This window comes from Atractosteus spatula, chromosome 14, assembly GCF_055471065.1.
Source record: "Atractosteus spatula isolate fAtrSpa1 chromosome 14, fAtrSpa1.hap1, whole genome shotgun sequence".
Classification (NCBI taxonomy): Eukaryota; Metazoa; Chordata; class Actinopteri; order Semionotiformes; family Lepisosteidae; genus Atractosteus; species Atractosteus spatula.
In genome coordinates this window covers 40,283,840-40,301,074 of record NC_142719.1, presented here as the reverse complement: position 1 = coordinate 40,301,074, position 17,235 = coordinate 40,283,840, and positions in this window count along the sequence as shown.

Below are 17,235 nucleotides of genomic sequence, written 5' to 3'. Positions count from 1 at the left end.
GTTTCTAGGCGTCGTGAACAAGTACTGTAGTGTGACGCTGTTTAACTTTGAACCAATTTGTTCTCAGCTGGTGAGCACAACAAACCGTCACAGAGCCAACGTAATTTTACTGCAATGACACAATGACAAAAGGTCAGTCACAGAATCGATTTTTTTTATTATTCGAGTAAAAGCAGATGCCGAAAACAGACCTTAAATCACCACACATAATAACGTCGCCTTAACAAAACAACACCTGTTCTTTTTTCTATCCATATTCAGCACCACTCAAAATTTGTGGAAGAAAAGCAGATACACGTCTCAAGTGTTACTTTGTTTGGTCTGTTAATTTTGTGGTCTGTTAATACAACTAATATAATAATAATTCTTCCTTACACTTATATAGCTCGTTTATAGACACTCCACTCAAAGCTCTTTACAGGTAATGGGGATCCCCTCCACCAGTGTGCAGCCCCACCTGGATGATGCGACGGCAGCCACAGTGCACCAGAATGCCCACCACACATCAGCTATTAGTGGGGAGAAGAACAGAGTAATGAAACCAGTTGATAAATGGGGATTTTTAGAGGCCATCATTGGTAAGGGCCAATGGGAAATTTGGCCAGGATGCCAGGGTGACACTCCTACTCTTTTCGAGAAACTCCCTGGGATTTCTAATAACCTCAGAGAGTCAGGACCTCGGTTTAACGTTTCATCTGGAGGACGGCGCCTATATTTTCCAGTATAGTGTCCCCATCACTATACTGGGGCATTAGGACCCACACAGACCGCAGGGTGAGCGCCCCTTACTGGCCCCACTAACACCTCTTCCAGCAGCAGCCTCAGCTTCTCCAGGAATCTCCCATCCAGGTACTGGCCAGGCTCACACTGCTGAGCTTCAGTGGGCTGTCAGTGGTGAGCTGCAGGCCGTTATGGCTGCTGGAATATATTCATTCTGTACATATTCAATACTTACGTGCTTATTCAGTACATAATGCTGCTAGAATACATTTACACAAGTTATTCATCATTCTGTGGAGAGATGATTTAGAATACGATCTGAAAAATATATTCACTGTTCCGGAAGATTAAGAAGATCAAAGAGCACCGGCTACTTCAAAACCCCTTTTAAAACCTCTGATGAATTAACTCAGTGGAGTCTGTCACCCGAGCAGTTGTGCCTTTTTCTTCATTCCCACGACACTGGAACTGGGTCTGCACACAAACAATTAAAATCATTCCATTGATTTTGATTAAGATCATTCAGAATCTATCGCATTTGAATGCTTTTTGAAAAAGTAACATTCCTTTTACCCATTTTTAAATTAATAAGGTATTGTGAAAGCTAAGCAGTGCTAATATGAAAGACAATATGCCAATATCATCAGACACCACGTGTCTTTATTTTTAAATCAACTTTTTATTTACCTGTCGAAAACAAGTAACGTGTACTCAGACGACATTTCTTCTCCACGGTAAGAGGCAAACGTAAGAGCTACTACATTTTGGTGTTTTGTTGGTTTTGATTCCCATTAGTACTATTGTACTAATATTGTACATATTGTAGTACGTATTGCAAATCGCTTGCCAATATTGTGCCATGTGTTCATGGGTCTGAGATAAAGTTAATTAGAATTGACAAGATATTTCTCCTTTACAGTTTTTTTTTTTCCCACATTACGCAGCTTCAGATGGTTCACACTTTAATGAACAGCAGAGATGGGCGGCCATCTGAAACTGCAGTCGGAGGCATTTTGTGAATGTTGGCAATTTTGTGATTTCCATAGAAATCGACATTTTTGTCATATGATATTGTACTGCGCTGCTTACACTTCAAAAGAAGACAAAACATCCATACATTCAAAACGTCAATACTTTAGAGTAACGCCTATTGCTTTGTCAGTCAGTCATTACTGTTTTTTTCAATAATGAATTTTCAGCTTCTTTGCAGTGCTGAAAGATTTTTTTTTTATCCTACAGTATGTCCTCCAAGTGAATCAAAGCAGAACTACAGCAATCACAGGGATGGAACCCCTCCCTTCTTCTGTGGTTTCCTCAGTGGCATTTCCTTCCTTTATCATTTGTTTAATTGCTGGAGTAGTTTATACAGAGGCTCCTCACAGACGGATGTCAGATAAAAAAAAAAAGAGTGGTCTGGACCCTAGATCAAATCTGAACAAACTCAATTAAAGTTTGGATGAGGATTGTGAGCAGAACAGAAAATCACACAAGAGATTATCAAACAGCCCTTTCATGTTCTTATGATGGAGTTAAAGATGAATGTCAACAGTGCCAGAGATAATCACATTTAACAGAGATATCTGAGATTTGTTTTACATGGTGGGTACAGTCCTCAGTCAAATTCCCTCTGTTTCTGTCTGTATTTGCTGTTCCAGATAACAGTAGTGACTCTTTTCTGCCAGAATGGTCTCTGTTGCCCTCTGTTCCTCAAGTGCATGATGTCAAAGAGAGATTGCAAGCGTTTAAATCCCACAATGCACGGCTATACGGTAGAGAGACAGGATTGTGATGAGCGGTCGAGAAAATAAATACTGTATGTGATTCGGGCGGAGAGGAACTGTGACAGACTCAAGGGGACATTAAAGAGAAAGGTCAGGGGAGGAGGAAGAGGAAGATGGAGGGACGAAGGCTGGGTTAGTTAGGTAAGGCTGAGGCAACAGTCCGAAGTTGCAAAGTGAGCTGAGAGGTGATAGAAACGGGAAGGAAAAGGACAGAAACACGTGAGTGTATGTATGTGTATCTCACCACATTCAAATTCACAGCTTTCTTGGCTTGACTGATGAGTTACAGTGTTGTTGTCACAGTCGTCATCCCTCCCCTAGAGGGTGCTCTGCCCATTTTGTATTTTAGTTTTATCATTACATGCACCTGTTTCCTATTTTACTTAAGTTTGGCATCTCTGTGCTTCAGGGCTCGATATCGGACAATGGACGCCACAAGGCCTGCCTATCTCCCGGGCTCACGAGTAGCCCAAGGGCAGGTCTTATTCCCTGGTGTCCTGACCATCTGGGTCCATTATGATTTTAACTTCCTTGCTCCTGATTCCTCGTCCCCGTTCCTGTGTCTGTTTGGATGGATCTCCCGGCTATGGACTTTTGGACTGCTTGCTGGTTTGCCCTTCAGGATTGTTTTTGACATGTTCACCTGCGCCACGCCCCCCGAACACCGGAACACCGCTGTCACGCCCGCCTGTCAGTCATCCCATCCCGATCCTGCCGTGTTTCCCTGTTACCCTTCTCCAGTCTCTTCCGGATTATACCGTCTGCATAGGGTCTTAAATACGCACTACACGGGAGTCTGAACCAGTTCCCGCTACAGTTGTCACGTCAGATATTATATTATGAATATTATAGAAATATTTACAATATTGGGAAATATTCCCACACTAAAATTCACACAAGTGAAAATTCCTGCTGCAATCCAAACTTTTGTTGAACGTAAAGAGTGGATATTTTAAAACTGGAAAACGGAAGCACGGACCCATCTTGATGTCACTGGTGGTAACTTCTCACCAGCCTAACACATAAATAAGTCAAATTAGATATAAAAGTACAGTTAAAGCTTTTGGTATACCCTGGATTTCTGTAACATAATGACAGCATTACAAATAATGAGTATGTATATACAGTACATCTGAATCTGAGTATTTTTGAAAAACAGTCCCTGTGACTCTAAATTGGATGAAGTGGTTTGAAAATGGATGCATGAATGAAAAATAATCATGAATAAAATAATAATATTATTAAAGATACTAGTCCTATTGCCATGTGTGACTCTGTCATTCAGAATATTGTCTACAGACCTATAGGGAGTGACTTGTCAGGTTTGAGAGTCATTGTGTCTTGTTAGATCAGCTGTGGTGCCACTCACGGCTGAGCTGCAGCTGTTGGACGTGTCTGATTTAGGTGTGCAGATGGAAAGCTTACTGAACCAAATGCTTTGAAAAATCACTGAAAGGCAAGAGTTTAATTTGTTGAGAAGATGTATGAACGTTCGCTCTGTTTCAAGCCAATGGCTTGTCGACTGACATAAACATTTCTTTTTGGGGCCTAGAATTGGAGTCAAAGTTGTGAGAACACCCCACTGAAAAGAGTGAATTAAAGAGATTTCTGAGTGCAATTTTATTATGGGGCGTTCCTGCTTTCACTTTCACAGAGTGTGATACCAAAACAAAGGGAACTTCCTCTGTTCTGGTGAGGCAATTACTCAATCTGTAATAAACATAAAGAACTAAGGGGCTAGCCTCTTTGAAATCTACCTAAATAAATTCACATGAAGATAATACATTGTGACACTGCAGGAAGACAGCCAGTATTGTCGTCGACTTCAGCTACACCTACTCTACTCTTCTCAGACCTTTGATGTCACAAGTAGAGTCACCAAAGACTAATTTGACATTCTTGCAGTTCTTTTGATTGTTTCACTTTCATTTTTTGGATGTCATATTTATGTTTGATCCTATCTTCTTTGGAATTTTCTCCAGTTTTTCCTTTCCTTTTTTGCCGGGCTCAAGGTCTCTGTCGCCTGTTATTTTATGCAACACTGAGAAGTTTTCAACTCTATCAGCAGTATTTAATTTATTTTAAATCCAATATACTGTAAATTTAAAACAATGATTTTTTAGAAACAGGTTGTCAAAAAAGTTTCATTTTCTAAATTAAATTTAAGGAAGGCATAGTATAAAAATTAAGTTGTTAATCAATTGAGTCAATTCGTTTAATTGGTATACTGTATTTTAAACATTTTTTTTTCCTAAGTGCCACACATAAGAAAAACACATTATAAAGAATAGAAGGTCACACTTCACTCTGAAAAAAGGTAGCAGAGGTTCATGAAATTTTTAAAAATTAGTTAAAATAATTCACTGTTGTCATAATTTGTGCACCAGCTAAGTGTAACTACTTCATTCCATAAGATGAATTTCTTACATGTGCAATGTTTATGCTAAAATATTCCTTAAAATTGTAGCTGACTTCTCATGTTAGGTGTGTGTACATCCTCAAAGCTTCTTTTTTTAAATCACCAACTCAACTCCTTTCATCAAGTGTCAAAGGTCAAATTGTGACCTTTTGAAAACAAAGCACACATACATTCAACTATTTTCTTAACGTTTTCTTAACTTGCAAAGCCACACAAGAATAAAACACAGGCCTAACATGGTTTCAGGCAAATCAGGTTTCTGCTAGAGATCAGCACTGTTTAGTTGATCCCAGGAATTGTATGACACAAAAATAAATAGCACAAGTTTCACAGAATCTAATAATAATGCCCAAAAACCATTGGGACAAAGAGATATCAGCTTCCTTCACCTGTCAAGTTAAAGGTCACTCTCACTTGTCATTGTAAGCAACATCAAAATACAGTGACTTTTAAAGTCCTGTCATGATGGAGATTCCAAATAAATGATACCAGAAAAATCATCAGGCTTGTCTGGCACTGAACGGTAACTGTTTATTCCAAACTTTCTTTACATTTAACTTATGCCACAAAGAGCTTGATCTATTGTCCTCCTTGAAAATCAATCAGCAAAATGAGCCGTGTTCTTAGAATCAGTATTACAGTACTTCTGTATTTCAGCCCAATATACTTTGTTTGCAATGAATAGAATACCAAATAAAATAAAATTTTAAAAAATGCAATCGAATATTCAACCCAGGTGATGAAGACATGATCACACACCTAAACAGGCTGATTAGTGTAAAAAGAGAAATTGCATATACAATTCAAATCAATCACGAATGATATGGAAAAGAAGAAAGTTATCTAGCTCAGTGGCATAAAAATCATTAATCAAGAGCAAATTAGAGAGTGATTATAGTTGCTTCAGTGTTCAAGGTATGTTAGCTCTTTGAGCAATCCATCTTTAGTGTGAGATACAGAAGCCAGAGAATTGATTCATTAGTGCCAAAGTTATAAAATATGTTCATCTAGCTTCAAGGCAAATTATCACAATGTCTTGTTTGTAGCCTAAATTGGATCTAAAACTTAACAGACCGTACAGGATGCCTATGCTATTTGTGTTTGGAAAAAGGCAATATGAATTCACTGCTCTGGAAATGTGTGGGGAAATTAGATAATCTCACTGAGTACCATGAATTTCAGATGAGGGTCGTGATAAATACTGAGATCTGGAGCTGCTTTGAGGCCCACTTAAAGATGGAATTGAACTCTTCTAATGAACCTTTGTAAGGCCTTGAACATTAGTGAGTGAAGACAACATGGGTAGAATTGTATCTTCAGATTCAAGGGGAATGATTCCTTTTATGAAACCTTTAATCCCTGTAACATACAAAAAGCCTGAACACAGAATAGTCAATAACACGGTAGCAATCACATATTTTTTTTAATTTTTGCTTTACTAATAGACTTGTGCTGTAACAGTTTAATGGACAGGTGTCCCCTCCAGGACCCAAGGACAGGCTCTGTCTCCCCCGTGACCCTGAACGGGATGAAGTGGTGAGAAAATGGAAGGATGGGTATAGCGGTTAAATGAAGTTTCATTTGTCACCCCTAAATCGACATGCGTCTGCTAAATGTTGTGGAGCCATTATGAAATTAGAAACATTGACAGGTTTTCTTCTCATCTGGTCTTCAGATCTCCCCCCTTTCCAAAAGCTGGTTCACTCTGCAGCCGAGATTTTTCTGTACTTTAAGAGCAGCAGGAAGGTTGCTAACAACAGGAGGCCATCTGCTCCATCTTGTCTCTTTGGTTGCCTGTGGCTTCGTGATCCAAGAGTCGTTCCTTAAAGCACATGAAGTCAGTTTTACAGACATCATTAGGGATTTTCTTCCAGTCCCTTGTGACTCTTTGAACAAGGAGGCGTGTGCTTCCCAACTAATCCGATCACAGATTTTACCCAAAATGATGTTGCAATCTTTATTTAGGGGAAGTTAAACATTAGAGACTTTTAGGCTACATCTGCCAACATGGAAACTCCCAGGTTTCCCATAGTGTCCTCATTCCACTTCCTCTCTAAAAGTACACAGATAACCAGTTAAGTCTATAAAGCTTAAAACAGAACAGAGGCTTGTTCCTAATTTAATGATAACACTCTTTTTAGAGTTTTATCAATTGCTACGCATTTTGGAAAATGAGAAATCAAGAATGACAAAAGCAGAGTAGTGGCTGTCAATTTTTTTTTCTTCTGTCGTGCACATTTTACAAAAACTGAGCCGTTTAAGACAGGGCTAAAATAAGGAAAAGCTTTGAACTCACGTGTGGATTTTTAAAACCGTTTTAAATTGTTTAAACTGCTTTTTGGGGGTTCAACTTGATCTTTTTCTTTTCAGAAACAAACAAAAAATGAACACACAAACAACAGCAAAATTCCCACCTTCATCTGCCCCCCTTCCAAGAGCACAGGCCTTTCAAGCCTTCCTCAAAACCCAATCAATCCCAGATGACAGTCCTAGGAATTCCATTAAACCAGATCAGCAAAAAGAGAATGGTGGAGGGACAGACAATGTTTTGGTGTTTTCTACGCTTGTCTCCCAGAGAAGTACAGTAAACACTCCAACAGCTGCAGAGAACATCAGGACTCATGAGTGGAGAGAGTGAACGATGCCAATAATGGAGAAGAAAGAGATTGGAAAGTAACTGCATCAGGTCATCATCCTCAACAGCTTCTCCGTTCACTCCGCTGGGAGGGCAGAATTTAATTTTGTTTTGTCTACTTTGGGCAAAGAATTGCTGACAACACCATCAATCCATTCATTTTCGAATCCACTTTATCCAGTCTGGCGTTGTGGGGGGGGGGGGAGGAGGAGGAGCGGGAGCCTAACCTAGCAAGCAACAGGTGTTACACGCGGGACACCAGTCCATCGCAGGGGCACACGGACACAAACACACACACTCACGCCGGGGCCAATTTACACAGGCCAATCACCTACCAGCATGTGAACACGGGGAGAACATACAAACTACACACGGACAGCATCCCAGGAACTGAACCCAGGGCCCCGGTGAAGCAGCAGTGCTCACCACTGCACCACTGAGCCCTCCTCTAATGATACTCATTTTTTCTAAGCTAACCATATTTTTTTTGTAGACAAAGGCGTGTTGTTTATTTCTCCCTGTCTTCCGGAATTCGAATTCCTGCTGGTATGAGTCACGTGTAGTCCGATGGAGAGGTATGAAAACCAGGTTAACATTGCGCAAGAATTCAACATGTCCTTTGGATCTCACCTTTTCTCAACTATGGGACTGGCAGACACTCTACATATAGAAAGTGATAAATATGGGTCATTAAGAGGCAGATTAGAGGCAGATTAGCGCTCTGCAGGAGACCTAGGTTGACTGTTATTGTGGAAGCAAAGGTAAGACTATGACATGGGGACTGGAATTAGAGGTCTTGCAGTGATGGATGCTAACAAGCAGTTTAAGAATCAATCAGGGCCTTTTTTATCCTGTGACAGCAAAGAGCACCATGCTAGCAAGAAAGTCAGAAGCCCAGTCTGTGTGCCTGTGATGTAAAGAGATGTGCTCACAATGAAAGTCACAAAAATGACACAGTGTCCTAGACTTTTGCATTCCAGAGGCTTCACTGATAATACTGTGATCTTCTGTTTTTCACTGTCAGCTTCAGAGATTTGCTCTCAATAAAGAAAGTCCAAAAAGTCAATTTTTCCAAGGTATTTCCTTTGAACTTGATCTATTCAGTTAATTGGAATAACCATAAACTAATATATTTTTAGGGCTTGAGAATGTATTAGATTGTTAATTATGTATATTTGTATATATTTATAGCTTCCCCTTTAAGAGCAAAACTATAGAACAGTGAAGGTTTTTTTCATTATATAACTAATCCTACAAATCAAGAACCTGTGCACATCAACAACATCTGTAGACCCATTATATCAAGAAGGCCTTTATTTCAGTCACAGGCGTTTCTTAAGGGCAATTTCGTTGACTTAAAGTAAGAGAATCTGCTACACAAAAGTAAAAAAAAACACATACAGTAACAGCTGTTTGTAAATTGTACCATTTTCTGAAGATAAGAATTGAGTTTAAAAGAAAAGACAGGGATAAAAGCATCATGGGTTTTTAAAATGGGTAACCTTTAAAATCTTGCTGTCTACCCAAGACAAATTTACTGTACGTTCAGTGACTTAACTGGAGCAGTATATTTAAATTTCAGAAAGGCCACTTCAAAATGGATGGCCTTTCTTACGTTCACATAAACAATATTGTCAAATATTATTGGTTTTCTAAGGACAGTGATGAAAGTGAGGTTATATATTAAACTAAGGTTACCATAAATTTAAAGCAAACAGCAATCCTTTTGTATTGAATCTAAAAAAATTCAAATAAAGATAATGTTTTTTTAAAATTTTGCTCTGGAAGATTTCATTCTGATTTTTTTCTACTTACCAAGACCAGCAAAATCCACTTTGTAAGCTTTGCTGGATACATGTTACAGCACCTCGAAGAACTCTCTTGCCAGCACGTGCTGCATGCAGATTTTACATCCGTTTTAACTCAGTTCTTTGAGCTGTAGCTCAGAATAAAAGGACTCTACAGCTTTTTTCAAAACGTTATATATAATAACAGGACAAAATGAGGGAAAATAAATAAATATTACATCACTTAAGCAATATTACTATTATCTTCTTATTATTATGTATTTATTAGCCTATTCTGTGTTTTTAGGGAATTCAAATTTCCTGTGTGAAGATTCACTCAGAATGGCCTCTCCTGGTTAGTGAGTGCATTTTAGAATAGGGAGAAAGGCTCCCATTTATTTTGTGGCATCCAGATTAGAGAGACAGGGATTCAATCATTGGTTGTATACTATCTAGTTTAGAAGGCGGCTCATCTCTTCTTTTGGCCTCTGTAGGCATTATTTAGGAGTCGAATAATTGGTTTTCTGGGTGGTCTAGATGTGGATCTCCGAAACACCTTGTAATCTTGTAAATAGAGAATCTTTCCTGTTGTATGTTTATGTTTTGTGTAGTGTGTGTGTGTCACTGTCTTTGTTGATAAAAATGCCTGAATTATTACTGTTTTCACCAAAGCTGTGCCAGAGAACAAAGAATTAATGCGCCTTTATACAGTACTATACAGCACCAACCACTCGGGTATATTCTTGGCAGAAATCCTTACAAGTGGGGGATACAATTATTTATTTCTCTTATTGACTAATCTGCTTGGTCATTTCCTGATATTTCCCTATTTCGTAACTCCCCACCTGTAACATGACCTAAGTTCTCTTCAAGACCAGTCCACAGTACCTATTATTATCTACTGTACGTTAGTGGTTCCACAGGGAGTAGGGACTTGGTGCTGAAAAAACACTAAACCAGCAAGCAGATCAGTTACTAGTTTAATCAGGCACAGTGATTACAGGCCCATTTGGACCACTCTGGGTGCAGGTGTGAGAAATATGGCTCTAGATACTATCAGACTGCGCTGCTGGTCAGTTATTACCCCAGGTTTCCAACATCTACAAAGCCAGTTATCTTAAAGAAGGTACAGTACATGGTGCGACTGACAGTACCTGACTAGTCCTCCTCTTGAAAAGAAAAGTCCAACATCAAAGATGCTGATTAGACATTACCTGAAGGTTTACCACACATACAGTACAGTGTCTCTGTGCAGCATAAATTCATAGACAAACACAGTCTTAGGTTTTTATTCTACTACACTTCTATTTGTTACATAGTGGACTTACCTTTTTATTATTTTGAGTTTAATACTAAAGTACACATTTTTTTAACATTCCCTCATTCCTGAGTCAATCTCCTTTAATACGTTCTACATTAACCACAGAGGAAGAGTTTTCATCTGAATGTGTATTTTTTCTGAAGCAGAAAAAAACCCTGATATCAAATAATTTTTTTTATGCAAACAGACGTTAGTGCCCTGGGGCATGAAGTCATGAAATCCAGTCAATTATTTTTTTAAAAAAACCTTCATTATCAATCTCCATGGAAACCTTAGCGCTGCATGGAAACTGTAAATCTGGTTGCAGAAGACATTCTGTCTTAAACAGTGTCAGACAGCCAGCTAATTTTTTCATCCCGTTTAAGAGTTCCAAACACAGGAAAAGAAAAAATTCAGCTTTCCGTAACTTGTTGCTGTTCTAAACCTGAAACGGTGATCCATTAAATAAATACAATCAGGCCCGTCTTGATGCACAGAATGCAATAAGATTTAAAATGCATATTGAACGTACATTTAGACACAATGCTTTTTTGGAGGAAAGAGCAAATCTTCACATACTGAGCTGTTCCTTTTGCATTTTAATCCATGCAGTCCTATTTCTAACTCCCTCCCTGCCACAGAGCATTGTTATTGGATTGTACGGATCTTCCTCATGGAAGGAAAGGGCATCAGAGGAGATGTGCAAAGGCGTGGCTCTCCATGGTACTGTCTCCCCAGCTCTCCAACAGCGCAGGGCCATAAACTTCAGCAAAGACCTTGAACCTCATCCTAATGCAAACACTGACTTCTCATCTCATCATATAATATGGAACAAGCTGCCCATCCATGTGGTTGAAGCCCATGTCATGGCGTCTTTCAAGAAACAGCTGGATGAAATCTTTGGATCAATGAAATATTAACTATCAAATGCTCTTGATGGGCCAAACAGGCTCTTCTGGTTTGTAAGCTCTCTTGTGTTTGAATGATTCTGTCTATAGCTCCTACATCTATTGTTTTTGTCTTTCGTAATGTAAGACATGTGCCATGAATATAGGTAGAAAGGCATTAACCCAGCTAGATTGTGATTTACAACGTGTTTGCAAAATAAGTTAAACAGGCACCTTTTTCATAAGTAAACAAGCACATCAGGGGTGGAGGTGATAATAGAGGGAACATGACAACAGAAACCTGGAAATTGCTTGTTAAGCCTCTTCTGTATGAGAGATGAGCATATGTCAGCTGAATGTATCTTTCTTGGCTGAAAAAGAAAATGATCCCAACAGACAAGGTGAAGAGTTACAAAATTAGCTGATCTCGAAGATCATTCAGCTGTCTTTCCTGAATTATCCAATAGGTATCAGAGGTACTTATGCTAAAGATACATAAAGATGTTACTGTATGTTATCTCTGTATCTCTGAATTGTAGACTCTGTGAGTTCTTAATCTAAGTAACAAAATTCTCTCTGCAGGGGATGCAATTTTAAAGTATCTTCAACACTATTTAAGAGCTGATTTGTCAGTTCAAGTGCTCAGATACTGTACCTGTGTACCTCAATGACAGGCCCCATGAGCTACTAATTGGATCTCTTCATCTACCTGCTTCAGCAAACTGAACAATTAAATTATGATCAGGTCCAGCTATTAGCCTTCTGTGAGAGAGCCTCTTAAGTTTCTGTGTCAAGACCTTTCGATCAGTTATACAGTATCAGCGTTCAATAGCAGAGCATTTGTCTCCAGTTTCTCTTCCTCATGTTTCTGGTCTCGCTGTTGCTTTCCATCATATTTGTTTAGTTCAGCCCTTCATCCATGAAGAGTGTGATCAAGCTGTTGTCACATTATCTCGCCATGTCAATGTCACAAGCAATTGCAAAGAATGGAATTGGCTTTGATTCCATAAGTGTAAGTTAATTTTAATAACATTTAAAATAAAAATAATAATCAGATCAATTTGGGGTATGTTAATGTTAGCGTTGACTCTATAATGTAGAGTGCTTGTGCATCTCAATTTGGTTAATGGCATTCTTCAGACTTTTAGCTTGCAACCCACAGAACTTGTTTTATCGGCTACCCAGAGTTTACCAGTTGTCTGTTCCACTAATGGGTCAGGGGAGCAAATAATGGCATTGTAAAACAAATGAAGAAAAAAATACATTCAACAGCACTGTCAATAGACTAGTACTCTATCTTTGGGATCCTGTTAAGAGTACAGAAAAGCATGCTCCTGAAGCTGTGAACATTTTCCACAGCAGTTATTCAAAGTACATTATTGAATAACATTTATCTAGACTGTTTGTACATTCTCTAGGGCTCTGCAATTTGCTCCACACACTGAAATGACAAGATCCACAAGGTGAGCCCAGAGATAGCTGGCTCACATCCCTGCCACGCCGGCTTTTTTGACTCTGATTTGACGCCTGACAGAAGGCTAAATTCGCCGTGACCGGAGAATTGCCTGTGAACGATTATCCCAACCAGACCTCGGGAATCCTCACTGGGAAGGCAGTGAGTGAAACCAAAGATGGCCAGCGATGCCAAGCCCAGTCCTTCTGGCTCCAGGAGCGGAGAAACACCTACTGAATGCATTCCCCCGAGGAAAAGGGGATAGAGAGAGAGAAAGAAAAGGCGACTGTTATTCATAAATCCCTGCTGTCACGAAGCTGTAGAGATGTGACTTGAAATTTGAATTGGATTTTTTTTTATCGAGCCTGAAAAGTAAATTGGCTCTAGCCAAAAAGCGAAGGAGGGGGAGGATGGAAGAAATCTGAGCAATTCACTGCGTCTGCGGTGTAATTCAGAATTGTCTAGGAAACAAAGGCTCAGGGCTGAGGCTGGTTGGCAAGTGTGCCTAATATGCCATTTGAGGGGGCCAGGTACTCTCATGCTTTTCCTGATCCCATTTACACTGGACTCATCTCTCATTATCTAACTTCACCGGCTGGGGTGGAGGAGGCTTCTTGCACAGAGAACAGGGACAGAATGCAGCTCGTCTAAGGGGGGGGTCACAACTTTTCAACTGGGCATTTGGGCTGGCCTGGCTCAGCCCAGCACCGCCCAAGTGCCAGGTGGCAACAAAATGATTGAGAAGCAGTTGGATCTGCTGGAAATCCTCAGTATTTCCCCTATATGGATTCCTCAATCAGTAAAGCAACTGAAGAACAAGTGCAGAAGCTACACCAGCACTAGCCAAGAAAAGGGTTGTGTGCTGATACAGTATGCAGCAGGCTTGCAAGCACTGTGTTTTATTATATAACAAGAATCAGGTATGAGTGAGTACTGAAATCAGTACCATTAGTATCATTTTTAATGCATGTCAGTCAATTGTGTGTCAATGGCACATTGGAGTCGAGTGACTACAGTACCACATGCTTCACTGACTCTTCCTTTCTAAACTGTGATGACTATACAGGTTGAAATACAGTAAGGGTTTGTTACTTGTGTGTGAGAGCATCATTCCTTCTTATTTATGCGGTTACTTACAAAATGACGCTGTGTCTTACAAAGTGAAGTAGTACTGTCTCTTTTTCAGTCACTGTTATCTCTATAAAATCGTTCTGATCTCCCACTTCTGGAATAAAGATAAAATTATTGACACCCCACAGTACAAAAAAAGGAATTCTTTCTTAATGCCATTAAAAACGAAAGGGGTCATTTGGTACACTTAAAAGAATTAATACTGACACCATATTATCAGACTCTGTTCTGCAGTGCAGGCCAGTAATTCGTAGAATTAGAAAATAAAATTAACAGCCCCAGAGTGGCATGCAGAGGTTATAACATGCAGCAGTTCACTGGGTAATCCTGAGTTTGAGGAGGGTAGGAAGGAGCACAGTTCATTACTGGAACCTTCGCTCCTTATCCAGAGTGCATAGCACTTCTTGTTTAATAGGTAATTTAGTCTCCTGCTCGGGGTCTTTGTTTTCTGTGCCAATTATCGTCTCATTTTCCATGGCAGGATATGTGAAGCCTATGTCAAAGAAGATGAAGGAGGACACAATACATGAAACTCAGACACTAAATTAAAAAAAAAAATTGTCAGCTTCTTCTGCAAATTCTGCCACTGAAATAAAGAACATAGTTTGAATTGTGAAAAATAAGAGAAAAGGAATGCCATGTCAGATCATTCTGAACAAAACTCTGGTGGAAGAAATATCAGAGTCTAATCTCTAGTCTTGGTCTAGCTCAGGGGTTTGCTTTAGTCCTATTATTAATTATTGACCTTCGCTTTCCGATTTCTGATCTAGATATATACTTCCATTTGTTCTGTTTTTGCTGATTATGATTCAATATTACACTTTGTGTAAAGTTAAGTGAGGAACTGTTTCAACCCTTCTGATACTTTTTAGGACACCAACATCACGAATGAAGTGAATGAACACTAAACTCTTATCCTACATTCCAAGATCAAAGTACAACATATTTTAAACACTACCCCTAACACAAACACTATTGTGCCCCAGTTTCCTCCCATATTCGGAAGACCTGCTGTCTAGGTTAATCAATGTCTGTAAATTACCAGCTGTGCACATGTGTGTCTGTCTGGGGCGCTGTCCTGCCCTGTGCCCTGTGCCCTGTGCCCTGTGCCTGCCTGGTTAGGCTTCAGTTCACAGAGCTCTGAGATAGAATAGATAGAAAATTGTCCACTCACCCATCGCCTTTTGTTGAAAATCTATATTTATTTCCAAAAGTAAACTTTTTTACCACCATTAACTGGAACTCACTAACTTTGAGTCTGTCCTGCGACAATAAGATTTATACCTTTCTTTGTTGTTGTTTGTTTTCCCTGGCTACATCGAGTCGGTGATGGGAACTTTTATATTTAAACTGAGAGGAAGGTTTTTAATAAGATGGGTGACTGTATTCCTCTTTGCTGGCTTCAGTGGTCATCATTACAGATCTTGCCTGCTGGATCTAAATTGGCTTTCAATGGAGCAGACAGGAGTGAAATTGGCTTGAGATAGTGCTGAGAAAGGTACAGAGATATCCTAACCTCTGACTGACTGAGTTGTCTGTTCCACTGAATTTCAGCTACAGCTTTAAGAATTCCAGTTTTACAACATAAAGGCCCTAAAGGGTTTGTCTGTTACTAGGATTTACTTCTTGTTGTTTGCTTTCTCTTGGAATGAGCAGATCATAATTCTGTCTAACCTGGCAGTGTGTCCATGGATAAATATGTTAAGAGGCAAAAGCAGCCTTAAGAGACCGGAACAGCATGAAAATGTACTGTGTGTGCATCATGCAATAGGCATTATCTTGCGTTATAAGTCTTCTCTAAATGTGGAAAGCAAGAATAATAAGGAAGAGAGATGGATTTAATAATAGAAAACAACAGATCACTGAAAGGTAGAGAGGTGTTCTGCAGTGCCACCATCTGTCTGCAGAGGCTGGAGGGAAGAGTTTTGTTTTAATTTCCCGCTCCATTACAGTGATTGTTTTCTTGAATACTGATGGACCAGAGGAAGCTCAGTAGAAGGTTGCTAACTGTGTTTCGTGCAAAGAATTTTGGTGAGGTCGGGTCTTGACACAACATTAATCATCGAGGAAAATAATTAAAACAATTGCAGTTAGTTTTTTTTAAATAGAAACGTTATTAACTATCCCCTTATAAGGATTTATGGAAGTGGAGCCCAGCACAGTATAGCAACTTAGTGAAATCATGGCGAAATCAAAGTGATACATACAGTGACAGGACAGAATGAAATGAACCATGGCACACCAGGACAAAGCAAAGTAAATACATTTTAAAGACATGGGAAAACCATAAACATACTATGTGTTTGTCAGTGAAACCTAGGATCACCATTTACCTACTCAAAACAATGAGATTCAGTAAAGAATGGCCACATTCACATCCGCCTCTAGCATATTCTGATGTGCCACGAATACTACTGCTTGTCTTCTACCTTCCCAGTGCCCCCTCTTGGCGTTTTGCACAACGGCAGCAGCTGGAGAGATTGGCATGATTAAGCACAGCATGAAAATCTGTTCTCTATCCTTGCAAAGCTTCAAGGTACTTTTTTAATAACTGCGTTTGAGGGGTAATGCTGAAGACTGAAAAGGAAAAATGATACCGACAGTACATGATTTCTGTATTTAACTTTTGAGTACTTTTTCTGTATTTAACTTTTTGTGTACCTTTTTTTGGTGCTAACAAGAAACAAATCCTGAATTGGGAAATACAACTCTGAGACAGGGCATACCTGCTCACAGAGTCTAAGATCCACTTTTCTCTTTTTTTATTAAACTCTTAGAACGGTTTTTTACTTTATGTTTTTGATGCTCTTATCCCTTATACAGCTGGGGGTTTTATTGATGAATTAAGTTACTTGCTTGAGAGTACAACAGCAGTGTCCCATCAGGGAACCTACCAGAAAAAGGCCCAGAGCCCTAACCGTTGTCCAAACCAAGCACCACCCACTCCTCCGCTGTTGCTCACTGGAGATTAATGCTGTATTTGATGCCGTACTATTCTCACTGAGAGAGTCATCAGTCACATTGGCTGTGCTCTTACCATACAAGATGAGTGAGGCTCACACATGTCCTGGGCAATTAAAACATTTGCTTGAGAAAAGTCCACAGTCTTAAGTGTGAGATTC